Genomic DNA, 18,672 nt, shown 5'->3' on the forward strand with positions numbered 1-18,672 from the left:
ATTCAATGAAACAAACTGCATTCATTCAATGAATTAAACAACACTCACCAATTCAATGAAACAAACTGCGAATCTTACTTCATGTAATACAGCTTATCTGGTTAATTCAATGTCTCGAGCTGAACGGATTCATTCAATGAATCAAACTTCATTCTTTCAACAAACAAAACTCCAATCGAATTTATGAAAGTGGCTCTTAGATTCAATGAAAGAAATGTGACACATTCATTTAAGGAATCCAACTGCATTTATTCAATAAATCAAACTGCACTCAGCCATGCACTGAAACAAGCTTCAAATGTTAACGTAATGAGTAGAGCTTCTCTCATTAATTCAATATCTCGACCTTCAGGCATACATTCAAAGTAAGAAACTGCATTCATACTTTTGTTGGATCACACCGCAATCAAACGTTTTCATTCAAACAAACAAATTGAACAATATTCATTTAATGAGTTCAACTGCGTTCATTCATTCAGTGAATAAAACTGCACTCAGCTTCAATGCAACAAACTGCCAGTGTTAAGTAAAGTAGCAGAGCTTCTCTCGTTAATTCAATGACTCGAGCTGAAAGCAGTCACACAATGAAATAAACTGCATTCATTTCAATGAATTAAACAACACTCACCAATTCAATGAAACAAACTGCGAATGTTAATTCATGTAGTAGAGCTTATCTGATTAATTCAATGTCTCGAGCGAAACGGATTCATTCAACAAATGACACTTCAATCGAATTTTCAATGAATGAAACGTGGCTCATTGATTCAATGAAAGAAATGTGACACATTCATTTAAGGAATCCAACTGCATTCATTCAATGAATCAAACTGCACTCAGCAATTCATTGAAACAAGCTACAAATTTTAACTTAATGTGTAGAGCTTCTCTCTTAATTCAATATCTCAAGCTAAACCCATTCATTCAAAGACTGAAACTGCATTAATTCATTCTTGAGTCAAACTCCAATTGTGCATAAAATGAATCAAACGTTATTTATGGAGTCAATGAAACAAACGTAAATCATACATAAAAGGAATGACACTGCACTTATTTATTTACTAAAACAAACTGTAGAGGTGATATCAACGAGTGAAGCTTATCTCATTAATTCAATATCTCGACCTTAAGGCATACATTCAAAAAAGAAACTGCATTCATTCATTGATTGAATCAAACCGCAATCGTATGTTAAATAAATCAAACGATTTCATTGATTCAAAGAAACAAACTGAACAATATTCATTTACTGAGTTCAACTGCATTCATTCAGTGAATAAAACAGCACCCAGATTCAATGCAACAAACTGCGAGTATCAAGTCAAGTAATAGAGCTTCTCTTGCTAATTCAATGACTCGAGTTTACTGCATTCATTCAATGAAACAAACCGCATTTATTCATTCAATAAATGAAATTTCAATCCTATATTCAATGAATGAAACGTGGCTCATTGATTCAATGAAAGAAATGTGACAGATTCATTCAATGAATCAAACTGCACTCTGCAATGCATTGAAACAAGCTGCAAATGTTAACTTAATGAGGAGAGCTGCTCTCATTAGTTCAATATCTCAAGCTAAACTCATTCATTCAAAGACTGAAACTGCATTAATTCATTTTTAAATTAAACTCCAATTATGCAAACAATGAATCAAAAGTTATTTATGGAGTAAATGAGACAAACGTAAATCACACATAAAAGGAATGGCATTGCACTTATTTATTTACTAAAACAAACGATATCAACGAGTGAAGCTTAGCTCCTTAATTCAATATGTCGACCTTAAGGCATACATTCAAAAAAAGAAACTGCATTCATTCGTTTATTGAATCAAACCGCAATCGTCTGTTAAATAAATCAAACGATTTCATTGATTCAAAGAAACAAACTGAACAATATTGATTTACTGAGTTCAACTGCATTCATTCATTCAGTGAATAAAACTGCACCCAGATACAATGCAACAATGCCAAGTCAAGGAATAGAGCTTCTCTCGTTAATTCAGTGACTTGAGTTTAATACATTCATTCAATGAAACAAACTGCATTTATTCATTCAAGAAATGAAACTGCAATCGTTTATTTAATGAATGAAACGTGGCTCATTGATTCAATGAAAGAAATGTGACACATTCATTTAAGGAATCCAACTGTACTTATTCAATGAATCAACCTGCACTCTACAATGCATTGAAACAAGCTGCAAATGTTAACTTAATGGGTAGAGCTTCTCTCATTAATTCAATATCTCAAGCTAAACTCATTCATTCAAAGACTGAAACAGCATTTATTCATTCTTGAATCAAACTCCAGTTATGGAAACAATGAATCAATCGTTATTTATGAAGTCAATGAAGCAAACGTTATTTATGGAGTCAACGTAACTAATGTAAATCATGCATTAATGGAATGAAACTGCACTTTTTTACTTACTAAAGCAAACTGTACAGGTGCATTCATAAGTCAGACTTATCTCATTCATTCAATATCTCGACCTTCTCGCATTCATTCAAAGAAAGAGACTTCATGCATTCATTTTATTGAATCAAACCGCAATCGTACGTTTGAGAAATCAAACGTGGTCATTGAGTCAAAGAAACGAACTCAACAATATTCTTTAACGGATTTCAACTGCATCCATTCAGTCAATGAATTAAACTGCACTCACTGATTCAATGAAACAAACTGCGAGTGTTAAATCAAGTAATAGAGCTTCTCTCGTTAATTCAATGTCTCGAGCTTAAAGCAGTCATTCAATGAAACAAACTGCGAGTGTTAAATCAAGTAATAGAGCTTCTCTCGTTAATTCAATGTCTCGAGCTTAAAGCAGTCATTCAATGAAACAAACTACATTCATTCAATGAATTAAACAACACTCACCAATTCAATGAAACAAACTGCGAATCTTACTTCATGTAATACAGCTTATCTGGTTAATTCAATGTCTCGAGCTGAACGGATTCATTCAATGAATCAAACTTCATTCTTTCAACAAACAAAACTCCAATCGAATTTATGAAAGTGGCTCATTGATTCAATGAAAGAAATGTGACACATTCATTTAAGGAATCCAACTGCATTTATTCAATAAATAAAACTGCACTCAGCCATGCACTGAAACAAGCTTCAAATGTTAACTTAATGAGTAGAGCTTCTCTCATTAATTCAATATCTCGACCTTCAGGCATACATTCAAAGTAAGAAACTGCATTCATACTTTTGTTGAATCACACCGCAATCAAACGTTTTCATTCAAACAAACAAATTGAACAATATTCATTTAATGAGTTCAACTGCGTTCATTCATTCAGTGAATAAAACTGCACTCAGCTTCACTGCAACAAACTGCCAGTGTTAAGTAAAGTAGCAGAGCTTCTCTCGTTAATTCAATGACTCGAGCTGAAAGCAGTCACACAATGAAATAAACTGCATTCATTTCAATGAATTAAACAACACTCACCAATTCAATGAAACAAACTGCGAATGTTAATTCATGTAGTAGAGCTTATCTGATTATTTCAATGTCTCGAGCGAAACGGATTCATTCAACAAATGAAACTTCAATCGAATTTTCAATGAATGAAACGTGGCTCATTGATTTAATGAAAGAAATGTGACACATTCATTTAAGGAATCCAACTGCATTCATTCAATAAATCAAACTGCACTCAGCAATTCATTGAAACAAGCTACAAATTTTAACTTAATGTGTAGAGCTTCTCTCTTAATTCAATATCTCAAGCTAAACCCATTCATTCAAAGACTGAAACTGCATTAATTCATTCTTGAGTCAAACTCCAATTGTGCATAAAATGAATCAAACGTTATTTATGGAGTCAATGAAAGAAACGTAAATCATACATAAAAGGAATGACACTGCACTTATTTATTTACTAAAACAAACTGTAGAGGTGATATCAACGAGTGAAGCTTATCTCATTAATTCAATATCTCGACCTTAAGGCATACATTCAAAAAAAGAAACTGCATTCATTCATTGATTGAATCAAACCGCAATCGTATGTTAAATAAATCAAACGATTTCATTGATTCAAAGAAACAAACTGAACAATATTCATTTACTGAGTTCAACTGCATTCATTCAGTGAATAAAACAGCACCCAGATTCAATGCAACAAACTGCGAGTATCAAGTCAAGTAATAGAGCTTCTCTTGCTAATTCAATGACTCGAGTTTACTGCATTCATTCAATGAAACAAACCGCATTTATTCATTCAATAAATGAAATTTCAATCCTATATTCAATGAATGAAACGTGGCTCATTGATTCAATGAAAGAAATGTGACAGATTCATTCAATGAATCAAACTGCACTTTGCAATGCATTGAAACAAGCTGCAAATGTTAACTTAATGAGGAGAGCTGCTCTCATTAGTTCAATATCTCAAGCTAAACTCATTCATTCAAAGACTGAAACTGCATTAATTCATTTTTAAATCAAACTCCAATTATGCAAACAATGAATCAAAAGTTATTTATGGAGTAAATGAGACAAACGTAAATCACACATAAAAGGAATGGCATTGCACTTATTTATTTACTAAAACAAACGATATCAACGAGTGAAGCTTAGCTCCTTAATTCAATATGTCGACCTTAAGGCATACATTCAAAAAAAGAAACTGCATTCATTCGTTTATTGAATCAAACCGCAATCGTCTGTTAAATAAATTAAACGATTTCATTGATTCAAAGAAACAAACTGAACAATATTGATTTACTGAGTTCAACTGCATTCATTCATTCAGTGAATAAAACTGCACCCAGATACAATGCAACAATGTCAAGTCAAGGAATAGAGCTTCTCTCGTTAATTCAGTGACTTGAGTTTAATGCATTCATTCAATGAAACAAACTGCATTTATTCATTCAAGAAATGAAACTGCAATCGTTTATTTAATGAATGAAACGTGGCTCATTGATTCAATGAAAGACATGTGACACATTCATTTAAGGAATCCAACTGTACTTATTCAATGAATCAACCTGCACTCTACAATGCATTGAAACAAGCTGCAAATGTTAACTTAATGGGTAGAGCTTCTCTCATTAATTCAATATCTCAAGCTAAACTCATTCATTCAAAGACTGAAACAGCATTTATTCATTCTTGAATCAAACTCCAGTTATGGAAACAATGAATCAATCGTTATTCATGCATTAATCATGCATTAATGGAATGAAACTGCACTTTTTTACTTACTAAAGCAAACTGTACAGGTGCATTCATAAGTCAGACTTATCTCATTCATTCAATATCTCGACCTTCTCGCATTCATTCAAAGAAAGAGACTTCATGCATTCATTTTATTGAATCAAACCGCAATCGTACGTTTGAGAAATCAAACGTGGTCATTGAGTCAAAGAAACGAACTCAATAATATTCTTTTACTGATTTCAACTGCATCCATTCAGTCAATGAATTAAACTGCACTCACTGATTCAATGAAACAAACTGCGAGTGTTAAATCAAGTAATAGAGCTTCTCTCGTTAATTCAATGTCTCGAGCTTAAAGCAGTCATTCAATGAAACAAACTGCATTCATTCAATGAATTAAACAACACTCACCAATTCAATGAAACAAACTGCGATTCTTACTTCATGTAATACAGCTTATCTGGTTAATTCAATGTCTCGAGCTGAACGGATTCATTCAATGAATCAAACTTCATTCTTTCAACAAACAAAACTCCAATCGAATTTATGAAAGTGGCTCATTGATTCAATGAAAGCGATGTGACACATTCATTCAAGGAATCCAACTGCATTTATTCAATAAATCAAACTGCACTCAGCAATGCACTGAAACAAGCTTCAAACGTTAACTTAATGAGTAGAGCTTCTCTCATTAATTCAATATCTCGACCTTCAGGCATACATTCAAAGTAAGAAACTGCATTCATACTTTTGTTGAATCACACCGCAATCAAACGTTTTAATTCAAACAAGCAAATTGAACAATATTCATTTAATGAGTTCAACTGCGTTCATTCATTCAGTGAATAAAACTGCACTCAGCTTCACTGCAACAAACTGCCAGTGTTAAGTAAAGTTGCAGAGCTTCTCTCGTTAATTCAATGACTCGAGTTTACTGCATTCATTCAATGAAACAAACTGCATTTATTCATTCAATAAATGAAATTTCAATCCTATATTCAATGAACGAAACGTGGCTCATTGATTCAATGAAAGAAATGTGACAGATTCATTCAATGAATCAAACTGCACTCTGCAATGCATTGAAACAAGCTGCAATTGTTAACTTAATGAGGAGAGCTGCTCTCATTAGTTCAATATCTCAAGCTAAACTCATTCATTCAAAGACTGAAACTGCATTAATTCATTTTTAAATCAAACTCCAATTATGCAAACAATGAATCAAAAGTTATTTATGGAGTAAATGAGACAAACGTAAATCACACATAAAAGGAATGGCATTGCACTTATTTATTTACTAAAACAAACTGTAGATGTGACATCAACGAGTGAAGCTTAGCTCCTTAATTCAATATGTCGACCTTAAGGCATACATTCAAAAAAAGAAACTGCATTCATTCGTTTATTGAATCAAACCGCAATCGTCTGTTAAATAAATCAAACGATTTCATTGATTCAAAGAAACAAACTGAACAATATCGATTTACTGAGTTCAACTGCATTCATTCATTCAGTGAATAAAACTGCACCCAGATACAATGCAACAATGTCAAGTCAAGGAATAGAGCTTCTCTCGTTAATTCAGTGACTTGAGTTTAATGCATTCATTCAATGAAACAAACTGCATTTATTCATTCAAGAAATGAAACTGCAATCGTTTATTTAATGAATGAAACGTGGCTCATTGATTCAATGAAAGACATGTGACACATTCATTTAAGGAATCCAACTGTACTTATTCAATGAATCAACCTGCACTCTACAATGCATTGAAACAAGCTGCAAATGTTAACTTAATGGGTAGAGCTTCTCTCATTAATTCAATATCTCAAGCTAAACTCATTCATTCAAAGACTGAAACAGCATTTATTCATTCTTGAATCAAACTCCAGTTATGGAAACAATGAATCAATCGTTATTTATGAAGTCAATGAAGCAAACGTTATTTATGGAGTCAACGTAACTAATGTAAATCATGCATTAATGGAATGAAACTGCACTTTTTTACTTACTAAAGCAAACTGTACAGGTGCATTCATAAGTCAGACTTATCTCATTCATTCAATATCTCGACCTTCTCGCATTCATTCAAAGAAAGAGACTTCATGCATTCATTTTATTGAATCAAACCGCAATCGTACGTTTGAGAAATCAAACGTGGTCATTGAGTCAAAGAAACGAACTCAACAATATTCTTTTACTGATTTCAACTGCATCCATTCAGTCAATGAATTAAACTGCACTCACTGATTCAATGAAACAAACTGCGAGTGTTAAATCAAGTAATAGAGCTTCTCTCGTTAATTCAATGTCTCGAGCTTAAAGCAGTCATTCAATGAAACAAACTGCATTCATTCAATGAATTAAACAACACTCACCAATTCAATGAAACAAACTGCGAATCTTACTTCATGTAATACAGCTTATCTGGTTAATTCAATGTCTCGAGCTGAACGGATTCATTCAATGAATCAAACTTCATTCTTTCAACAAACAAAACTCCAATCGAATTTATGAAAGTGGCTCTTAGATTCAATGAAAGAAATGTGACACATTCATTTAAGGAATCCACTGCATTTATTCAATAAATCAAACTGCACTCAGCCATGCACTGAAACAAGCTTCAAATGTTAACGTAATGAGTAGAGCTTCTCTCATTAATTCAATATCTCGACCTTCAGGCATACATTCAAAGTAAGAAACTGCATTCATACTTTTGTTGGATCACACCGCAATCAAACGTTTTCATTCAAACAAACAAATTGAACAATATTCATTTAATGAGTTCAACTGCGTTCATTCATTCAGTGAATAAAACTGCACTCAGCTTCAATGCAACAAACTGCCAGTGTTAAGTAAAGTAGCAGAGCTTCTCTCGTTAATTCAATGACTCGAGCTGAAAGCAGTCACACAATGAAATAAACTGCATTCATTTCAATGAATTAAACAACACTCACCAATTCAATGAAACAAACTGCGAATGTTAATTCATGTAGTAGAGCTTATCTGATTAATTCAATGTCTCGAGCGAAACGGATTCATTCAACAAATGACACTTCAATCGAATTTTCAATGAATGAAACGTGGCTCATTGATTCAATGAAAGAAATGTGACACATTCATTTAAGGAATCCAACTGCATTCATTCAATGAATCAAACTGCACTCAGCAATTCATTGAAACAAGCTACAAATTTTAACTTAATGTGTAGAGCTTCTCTCTTAATTCAATATCTCAAGCTAAACCCATTCATTCAAAGACTGAAACTGCATTAATTCATTCTTGAGTCAAACTCCAATTGTGCATAAAATGAATCAAACGTTATTTATGGAGTCAATGAAACAAACGTAAATCATACATAAAAGGAATGACACTGCACTTATTTATTTACTAAAACAAACTGTAGAGGTGATATCAACGAGTGAAGCTTATCTCATTAATTCAATATCTCGACCTTAAGGCATACATTCAAAAAAGAAACTGCATTCATTCATTGATTGAATCAAACCGCAATCGTATGTTAAATAAATCAAACGATTTCATTGATTCAAAGAAACAAACTGAACAATATTCATTTACTGAGTTCAACTGCATTCATTCAGTGAATAAAACAGCACCCAGATTCAATGCAACAAACTGCGAGTATCAAGTCAAGTAATAGAGCTTCTCTTGCTAATTCAATGACTCGAGTTTACTGCATTCATTCAATGAAACAAACCGCATTTATTCATTCAATAAATGAAATTTCAATCCTATATTCAATGAATGAAACGTGGCTCATTGATTCAATGAAAGAAATGTGACAGATTCATTCAATGAATCAAACTGCACTCTGCAATGCATTGAAACAAGCTGCAAATGTTAACTTAATGAGGAGAGCTGCTCTCATTAGTTCAATATCTCAAGCTAAACTCATTCATTCAAAGACTGAAACTGCATTAATTCATTTTTAAATTAAACTCCAATTATGCAAACAATGAATCAAAAGTTATTTATGGAGTAAATGAGACAAACGTAAATCACACATAAAAGGAATGGCATTGCACTTATTTATTTACTAAAACAAACGATATCAACGAGTGAAGCTTAGCTCCTTAATTCAATATGTCGACCTTAAGGCATACATTCAAAAAAAGAAACTGCATTCATTCGTTTATTGAATCAAACCGCAATCGTCTGTTAAATAAATCAAACGATTTCATTGATTCAAAGAAACAAACTGAACAATATTGATTTACTGAGTTCAACTGCATTCATTCATTCAGTGAATAAAACTGCACCCAGATACAATGCAACAATGCCAAGTCAAGGAATAGAGCTTCTCTCGTTAATTCAGTGACTTGAGTTTAATACATTCATTCAATGAAACAAACTGCATTTATTCATTCAAGAAATGAAACTGCAATCGTTTATTTAATGAATGAAACGTGGCTCATTGATTCAATGAAAGAAATGTGACACATTCATTTAAGGAATCCAACTGTACTTATTCAATGAATCAACCTGCACTCTACAATGCATTGAAACAAGCTGCAAATGTTAACTTAATGGGTAGAGCTTCTCTCATTAATTCAATATCTCAAGCTAAACTCATTCATTCAAAGACTGAAACAGCATTTATTCATTCTTGAATCAAACTCCAGTTATGGAAACAATGAATCAATCGTTATTTATGAAGTCAATGAAGCAAACGTTATTTATGGAGTCAACGTAACTAATGTAAATCATGCATTAATGGAATGAAACTGCACTTTTTTACTTACTAAAGCAAACTGTACAGGTGCATTCATAAGTCAGACTTATCTCATTCATTCAATATCTCGACCTTCTCGCATTCATTCAAAGAAAGAGACTTCATGCATTCATTTTATTGAATCAAACCGCAATCGTACGTTTGAGAAATCAAACGTGGTCATTGAGTCAAAGAAACGAACTCAACAATATTCTTTAACGGATTTCAACTGCATCCATTCAGTCAATGAATTAAACTGCACTCACTGATTCAATGAAACAAACTGCGAGTGTTAAATCAAGTAATAGAGCTTCTCTCGTTAATTCAATGTCTCGAGCTTAAAGCAGTCATTCAATGAAACAAACTGCGAGTGTTAAATCAAGTAATAGAGCTTCTCTCGTTAATTCAATGTCTCGAGCTTAAAGCAGTCATTCAATGAAACAAACTACATTCATTCAATGAATTAAACAACACTCACCAATTCAATGAAACAAACTGCGAATCTTACTTCATGTAATACAGCTTATCTGGTTAATTCAATGTCTCGAGCTGAACGGATTCATTCAATGAATCAAACTTCATTCTTTCAACAAACAAAACTCCAATCGAATTTATGAAAGTGGCTCATTGATTCAATGAAAGAAATGTGACACATTCATTTAAGGAATCCAACTGCATTTATTCAATAAATAAAACTGCACTCAGCCATGCACTGAAACAAGCTTCAAATGTTAACTTAATGAGTAGAGCTTCTCTCATTAATTCAATATCTCGACCTTCAGGCATACATTCAAAGTAAGAAACTGCATTCATACTTTTGTTGAATCACACCGCAATCAAACGTTTTCATTCAAACAAACAAATTGAACAATATTCATTTAATGAGTTCAACTGCGTTCATTCATTCAGTGAATAAAACTGCACTCAGCTTCACTGCAACAAACTGCCAGTGTTAAGTAAAGTAGCAGAGCTTCTCTCGTTAATTCAATGACTCGAGCTGAAAGCAGTCACACAATGAAATAAACTGCATTCATTTCAATGAATTAAACAACACTCACCAATTCAATGAAACAAACTGCGAATGTTAATTCATGTAGTAGAGCTTATCTGATTATTTGAATGTCTCGAGCGAAACGGATTCATTCAACAAATGAAACTTCAATCGAATTTTCAATGAATGAAACGTGGCTCATTGATTTAATGAAAGAAATGTGACACATTCATTTAAGGAATCCAACTGCATTCATTCAATAAATCAAACTGCACTCAGCAATTCATTGAAACAAGCTACAAATTTTAACTTAATGTGTAGAGCTTCTCTCTTAATTCAATATCTCAAGCTAAACCCATTCATTCAAAGACTGAAACTGCATTAATTCATTCTTGAGTCAAACTCCAATTGTGCATAAAATGAATCAAACGTTATTTATGGAGTCAATGAAAGAAACGTAAATCATACATAAAAGGAATGACACTGCACTTATTTATTTACTAAAACAAACTGTAGAGGTGATATCAACGAGTGAAGCTTATCTCATTAATTCAATATCTCGACCTTAAGGCATACATTCAAAAAAAGAAACTGCATTCATTCATTGATTGAATCAAACCGCAATCGTATGTTAAATAAATCAAACGATTTCATTGATTCAAAGAAACAAACTGAACAATATTCATTTACTGAGTTCAACTGCATTCATTCAGTGAATAAAACAGCACCCAGATTCAATGCAACAAACTGCGAGTATCAAGTCAAGTAATAGAGCTTCTCTTGCTAATTCAATGACTCGAGTTTACTGCATTCATTCAATGAAACAAACCGCATTTATTCATTCAATAAATGAAATTTCAATCCTATATTCAATGAATGAAACGTGGCTCATTGATTCAATGAAAGAAATGTGACAGATTCATTCAATGAATCAAACTGCACTTTGCAATGCATTGAAACAAGCTGCAAATGTTAACTTAATGAGGAGAGCTGCTCTCATTAGTTCAATATCTCAAGCTAAACTCATTCATTCAAAGACTGAAACTGCATTAATTCATTTTTAAATCAAACTCCAATTATGCAAACAATGAATCAAAAGTTATTTATGGAGTAAATGAGACAAACGTAAATCACACATAAAAGGAATGGCATTGCACTTATTTATTTACTAAAACAAACGATATCAACGAGTGAAGCTTAGCTCCTTAATTCAATATGTCGACCTTAAGGCATACATTCAAAAAAAGAAACTGCATTCATTCGTTTATTGAATCAAACCGCAATCGTCTGTTAAATAAATTAAACGATTTCATTGATTCAAAGAAACAAACTGAACAATATTGATTTACTGAGTTCAACTGCATTCATTCATTCAGTGAATAAAACTGCACCCAGATACAATGCAACAATGTCAAGTCAAGGAATAGAGCTTCTCTCGTTAATTCAGTGACTTGAGTTTAATGCATTCATTCAATGAAACAAACTGCATTTATTCATTCAAGAAATGAAACTGCAATCGTTTATTTAATGAATGAAACGTGGCTCATTGATTCAATGAAAGACATGTGACACATTCATTTAAGGAATCCAACTGTACTTATTCAATGAATCAACCTGCACTCTACAATGCATTGAAACAAGCTGCAAATGTTAACTTAATGGGTAGAGCTTCTCTCATTAATTCAATATCTCAAGCTAAACTCATTCATTCAAAGACTGAAACAGCATTTATTCATTCTTGAATCAAACTCCAGTTATGGAAACAATGAATCAATCGTTATTCATGCATTAATCATGCATTAATGGAATGAAACTGCACTTTTTTACTTACTAAAGCAAACTGTACAGGTGCATTCATAAGTCAGACTTATCTCATTCATTCAATATCTCGACCTTCTCGCATTCATTCAAAGAAAGAGACTTCATGCATTCATTTTATTGAATCAAACCGCAATCGTACGTTTGAGAAATCAAACGTGGTCATTGAGTCAAAGAAACGAACTCAATAATATTCTTTTACTGATTTCAACTGCATCCATTCAGTCAATGAATTAAACTGCACTCACTGATTCAATGAAACAAACTGCGAGTGTTAAATCAAGTAATAGAGCTTCTCTCGTTAATTCAATGTCTCGAGCTTAAAGCAGTCATTCAATGAAACAAACTGCATTCATTCAATGAATTAAACAACACTCACCAATTCAATGAAACAAACTGCGATTCTTACTTCATGTAATACAGCTTATCTGGTTAATTCAATGTCTCGAGCTGAACGGATTCATTCAATGAATCAAACTTCATTCTTTCAACAAACAAAACTCCAATCGAATTTATGAAAGTGGCTCATTGATTCAATGAAAGCGATGTGACACATTCATTCAAGGAATCCAACTGCATTTATTCAATAAATCAAACTGCACTCAGCAATGCACTGAAACAAGCTTCAAACGTTAACTTAATGAGTAGAGCTTCTCTCATTAATTCAATATCTCGACCTTCAGGCATACATTCAAAGTAAGAAACTGCATCCATACTTTTGTTGAATCACACCGCAATCAAACGTTTTCATTCAAACAAGCAAATTGAACAATATTCATTTAATGAGTTCAACTGCGTTCATTCATTCAGTGAATAAAACTGCACTCAGCTTCACTGCAACAAACTGCCAGTGTTAAGTAAAGTAGCAGAGCTTCTCTCGTTAATTCAATGACTCGAGCTGAAAGCAGTCACACAATGAAATAAACTGCATTCATTTCAATGAATTAAACAACACTCACCAATTCAATGAAACAAACTGCGAATGTTAATTCATGTAGTAGAGCTTATCTGATTAATTCAATGTCTCGAGCGAAACGGATTCATTCAACAAATGAAACTTCAATCGAATTTTCAATGAATGAAACGTGGCTCATTGATTCAATGAAAGAAGTGTGACACATTCATTTAAGGAATCCAAATGCATTCATTCAATAAATCAAACTGCACTCAGCAATTCATTGAAACAAGCTACAAATTTTAACTTAATGTGTAGAGCTTCTCTCTTAATTCAATATCTCAAGCTAAACCCATTCATTCAAAGACTGAAACTGCATTAATTCATTCTTGAGTCAAACTCCAATTGTGCATAAAATGAATCAAACGTTATTTATGGAGTCAATGAAACAAACGTAAATCATACATAAAAGGAATGACAATGCACATATTTATTTACTAAAACAAACTGTAGAGGTGATATCAACGAGTGAAGCTTATCTCATTAATTCAATATCTCGACCTTAAGGCATACATTCAAAAAAAAGAAACTGCATTGAATCAAACCGCAATCGTATGTTAAATAAATCAAACGATTTCATTGATTCAAAGAAACAAACTGAACAAGATTCATTTACTGAGTTCAACTGCATTCATTCAGTGAATAAAACAGCACCCAGATTCAATGCAACAAACTGCGAGTATCAAGTCAAGTAATAGAGCTTCTCTTGCTAATTCAATGACTCGAGTTTACTGCATTCATTCAATGAAACAAACCGCATTTATTCATTCAATAAATGAAATTTCAATCCTATATTCAATGAATGAAACGTGGCTCATTGATTCAATGAAAGAAATGTGACAGATTCATTCAATGAATCAAACTGCACTCTGCAATGCATTGAAACAAGCTGCAAATGTTAACTTAATGAGGAGAGCTGCTCTCATTAGTTCAATATCTCAAGCTAAACTCATTCATTCAAAGACAGAAACTGCATTAATTCATTTTTAAATCAAACTCCAATTATGCAAACAATGAATCAAAAGTTATTTATGGAGTAAATGAGACAAACGTAAATCACACATAAAAGGAATGGCATTGCACTTATTTATTTACATAAACAATCTGTAGATGTGACATCAACGAGTGAAGCTTAGCTCCTTAATTCAATATGTCGACCTTAAGGCATACATTCAAAAAAAGAAACTGCATTCATTCGTTTATTGAATCAAACCGCAATCGTCTGTTAAATAAATCAAACGATTTCATTGATTCAAAGAAACAAACTGAACAATATTGATTTACTGAGTTCAACTGCATTCATTCATTCAGTGAATAAAACTGCACCCAGATACAATGCAACAATGTCAAGTCAAGGAATAGAGCTTCTCTCGTTAATTCAGTGACTTGAGTTTAATACATTCATTCAATGAAACAAACTGCATTTATTCATTCAAGAAATGAAACTGCAATCGTTTATTTAATGAATGAAACGTGGCTAATTGATTCAATGAAAGAAATGTGACACATTCATTTAAGGAATCCAACTGTACTTATTCAATGAATCAACCTGCACTCTACAATGCATTGAAACAAGCTGCAAATGTTAACTTAATGGGTAGAGCTTCTCTCATTAATTCAATATCTCAAGCGAAACTCATTCATTCAAAGACTGAAACAGCATTTATTCATTCTTGAATCAAACTCCAGTTATGGAAACAATGAATCAATCGTTATTTATGAAGTCAATGAAGCAAACGTTATTTATGGAATCAACGTAACTAATGTAAATCATGCATTAATGGAATGAAACTGCACTTTTTTACTTACTAAAGCAAACTGTACAGGTGCATTCATAAGTCAGACTTATCTCATTCATTCAATATCTCGACCTTCTCGCATTCATTCAAAGAAAGAGACTTCATGCATTCATTTTATTGAATCAAACCGCAATCGCTTTTACTGATTTCAACTGCATCCATTCAGTCAATGAATTAAACTGCACTCACTGATTCAATGAAACAAACTGCGAGTGTTAAATCAAGTAATAGAGCTTCTCTCGTTAATTCAATGTCTCGAGCTTAAAGCAGTCATTCAATGAAACAAACTGCATTCATTCAATGCATTAAACAACACTCACCAATTCAATGAAACAAACTGCGAATCTTACTTCATGTAATACAGCTTATCTGGTTAATTCAATGTCTCGAGCTGAACGGATTCATTCAATGAATCAAACTTCATTCTTTCAACAAACAAAACTCCAATCGAATTTATGAAAGTGGCTCATTGATTCAATGAAAGAAATGTGACACATTCATTTAAGGAATCCAACTGCATTTATTCAATAAATCAAACTGCACTCAGCAATGCACTGAAACAAGCTTCAAACGTTAACTTAATGAGTAGAGCTTCTCTCATTAATTCAATATCTCGACCTTCAGGCATACATTCAAAGTTAGAAACTGCATTCATACTTTTGTTGAATCACACCGCACGAGCGAAACGGATTCATTCAACAAATGAAACTTCAATCGAATTTTCAATGAATGAAACGTGGCTCATTGATTCAATGAAAGAAATGTGACACATTCATTTAAGGAATCCAACTGCATTCATTCAATAAATCAAACTGCACTCAGCAATTCATTGAAACAAGCTACAAATTTTAACTTAATGTGTAGAGCTTCTCTCTTAATTCAATATCTCAAGCTAAACCCATTCATTCAAAGACTGAAACTGCATTAATTCATTCTTGAGACAAACTCCAATTGTGCATAAAATGAATCAAACGTTATTTATGGAGTCAATGAAACAAACGTGAAACATACATTAAAGGAATGACACTGCACTTATTTATTTACTAAAACAAACTGTAGAGGCGATATCAACGAGTGAAGCTTATCTCATTAATTCAATATCTCGACCTTAAGGCATACATTCAAAAAAAGAAACTGCATTCATTCATTGATTGAATCAAACCGCAATCGTATGTTAAATAAATCAAACGATTTCATTGATTCAAAGAAACAAACTGAACAATATTCATTTACTGAGTTCAACTGCATTCATTCAGTGAATAAAACAGCACCCAGATTCAATGCAACAAACTGCGAGTATCAAGTCAAGTAATAGAGCTTCTCTTGCTAATTCAATGACTCGAGTTTACTGCATTCATTCAATGAAACAAACCGCATTTATTCATTCAATAAATGAAATTTCAATCCTATATTCAATGAATGAAACGTGGCTCATTGATTCAATGAAAGAAATATGACAGATTCATTCAATGAATCAAACTGCACTCTGCAATGCATTGAAACAAGCTGCAAATGTTAACTTAATGAGGAGAGCTGCTCTCATTAGTTCAATATCTCAAGCTAACCTCATTCATTCAAAGACAGAAACTGCATTAATTCATTTATAAATCAAACTCCAATTATGCAAACAATGAATCAAAAGTTATTTAGGAGTAAATGAGACAAACGTAAATCACACATAAAAGGAATGGCATTGCACTTATTTATTTACAAAAACAAACTGTAGATGTGACATCAACGAGTGAAGCTTAGCTCCTTAATACAAAATGTCGACCTTAAGGCATACATTCAAAAAAAGAAACTGCATTCATTCGTTTATTGAATCAAACCGCAATCGTCTGTTAAATAAATCAAACGATTTCATTGATTCAAAGAAACAAACTGAACAATATTGGTTTACTGAGTTCAACTGCATTCATTCATTCAGTGAATAAAACTGCACCCAGATACAATGCAACAATGCCAAGTCAAGGAATAGAGCTTCTCTCGTTAATTCAGTGACTTGAGTTTAATGCATTCATTCAATGAAACAAACTGCATTTATTCATTCAAGAAATGAAACTGCAATCGTTTATTTAATGAATGAAACGTGGCTCATTGATTCAATGAAAGAAATGTGACACATTCATTTAAGGAATCCAACTGTACTTATTCAATGAATCAACCTGCACTCTACAATGCATTGAAACAAGCTGCAAATGTTAACTTAATGGGTAGAGCTTCTCTCATTAATTCAATATCTCAAGCTAAACTCATTCATTCAAAGACTGAAACAGCATTTATTCATTCTTGAATCAAACTCCAGTTATGGAAACAATGAATCAATCGTTATTTATGAAGTCAATGAAGCAAACGTTATTTATGGAGTCAACGTAACTAATGTAAATCATGCATTAATGGAATGAAACTGCACTTTTTTACTTACTAAAGCAAACTGTACAGGTGCATTCATAAGTCAGACTTATCTCATTCATTCAATATCTCGACCTTCTCGCATTCATTCAAAGAAAGAGACTTCATGCATTCATTTTATTGAATCAAACCGCAATCGTACGTTTGAGAAATCAAACGTGGTCATTGAGTCAAAGAAACGAACTCAACAATATTCTTTAACGGATTTCAACTGCATCCATTCAGTCAATGAATTAAACTGCACTCACTGATTCAATGAAACAAACTGCGAGTGTTAAATCAAGTAATAGAGCTTCTCTCGTTAATTCAATGTCTCGAGCTTAAAGCAGTCATTCAATGAAACAAACTGCATTCATTCAATGAATTAAACAACACTCACCAATTCAATGAAACAAACTGCGAATCTTACTTCATGTAATACAGCTTATCTGGTTAATTCAATGTCTCGAGCTGAACGGATTCATTCAATGAATCAAACTTCATTCTTTCAACAAACAAAACTCCAATCGAATTTATGAAAGTGGCTCATTGATTCAATGAAAGAAATGTGACACATTCATTTAAGGAATCCAACTGCATTTATTCAATAAATAAAACTGCACTCAGCCATGCACTGAAACAAGCTTCAAATGTTAACTTAATGAGTAGAGCTTCTCTCATTAATTCAATATCTCGACCTTCAGGCATACATTCAAAGTAAGAAACTGCATTCATACTTTTGTTGAATCACACCGCAATCAAACCTTTTCATTCAAACAAACAAATTGAACAATATTCATTTAATG

Source organism: Hemiscyllium ocellatum, chromosome 44 (genome assembly GCF_020745735.1).
Source record: "Hemiscyllium ocellatum isolate sHemOce1 chromosome 44, sHemOce1.pat.X.cur, whole genome shotgun sequence".
Taxonomy (NCBI): Eukaryota; Metazoa; Chordata; class Chondrichthyes; order Orectolobiformes; family Hemiscylliidae; genus Hemiscyllium; species Hemiscyllium ocellatum.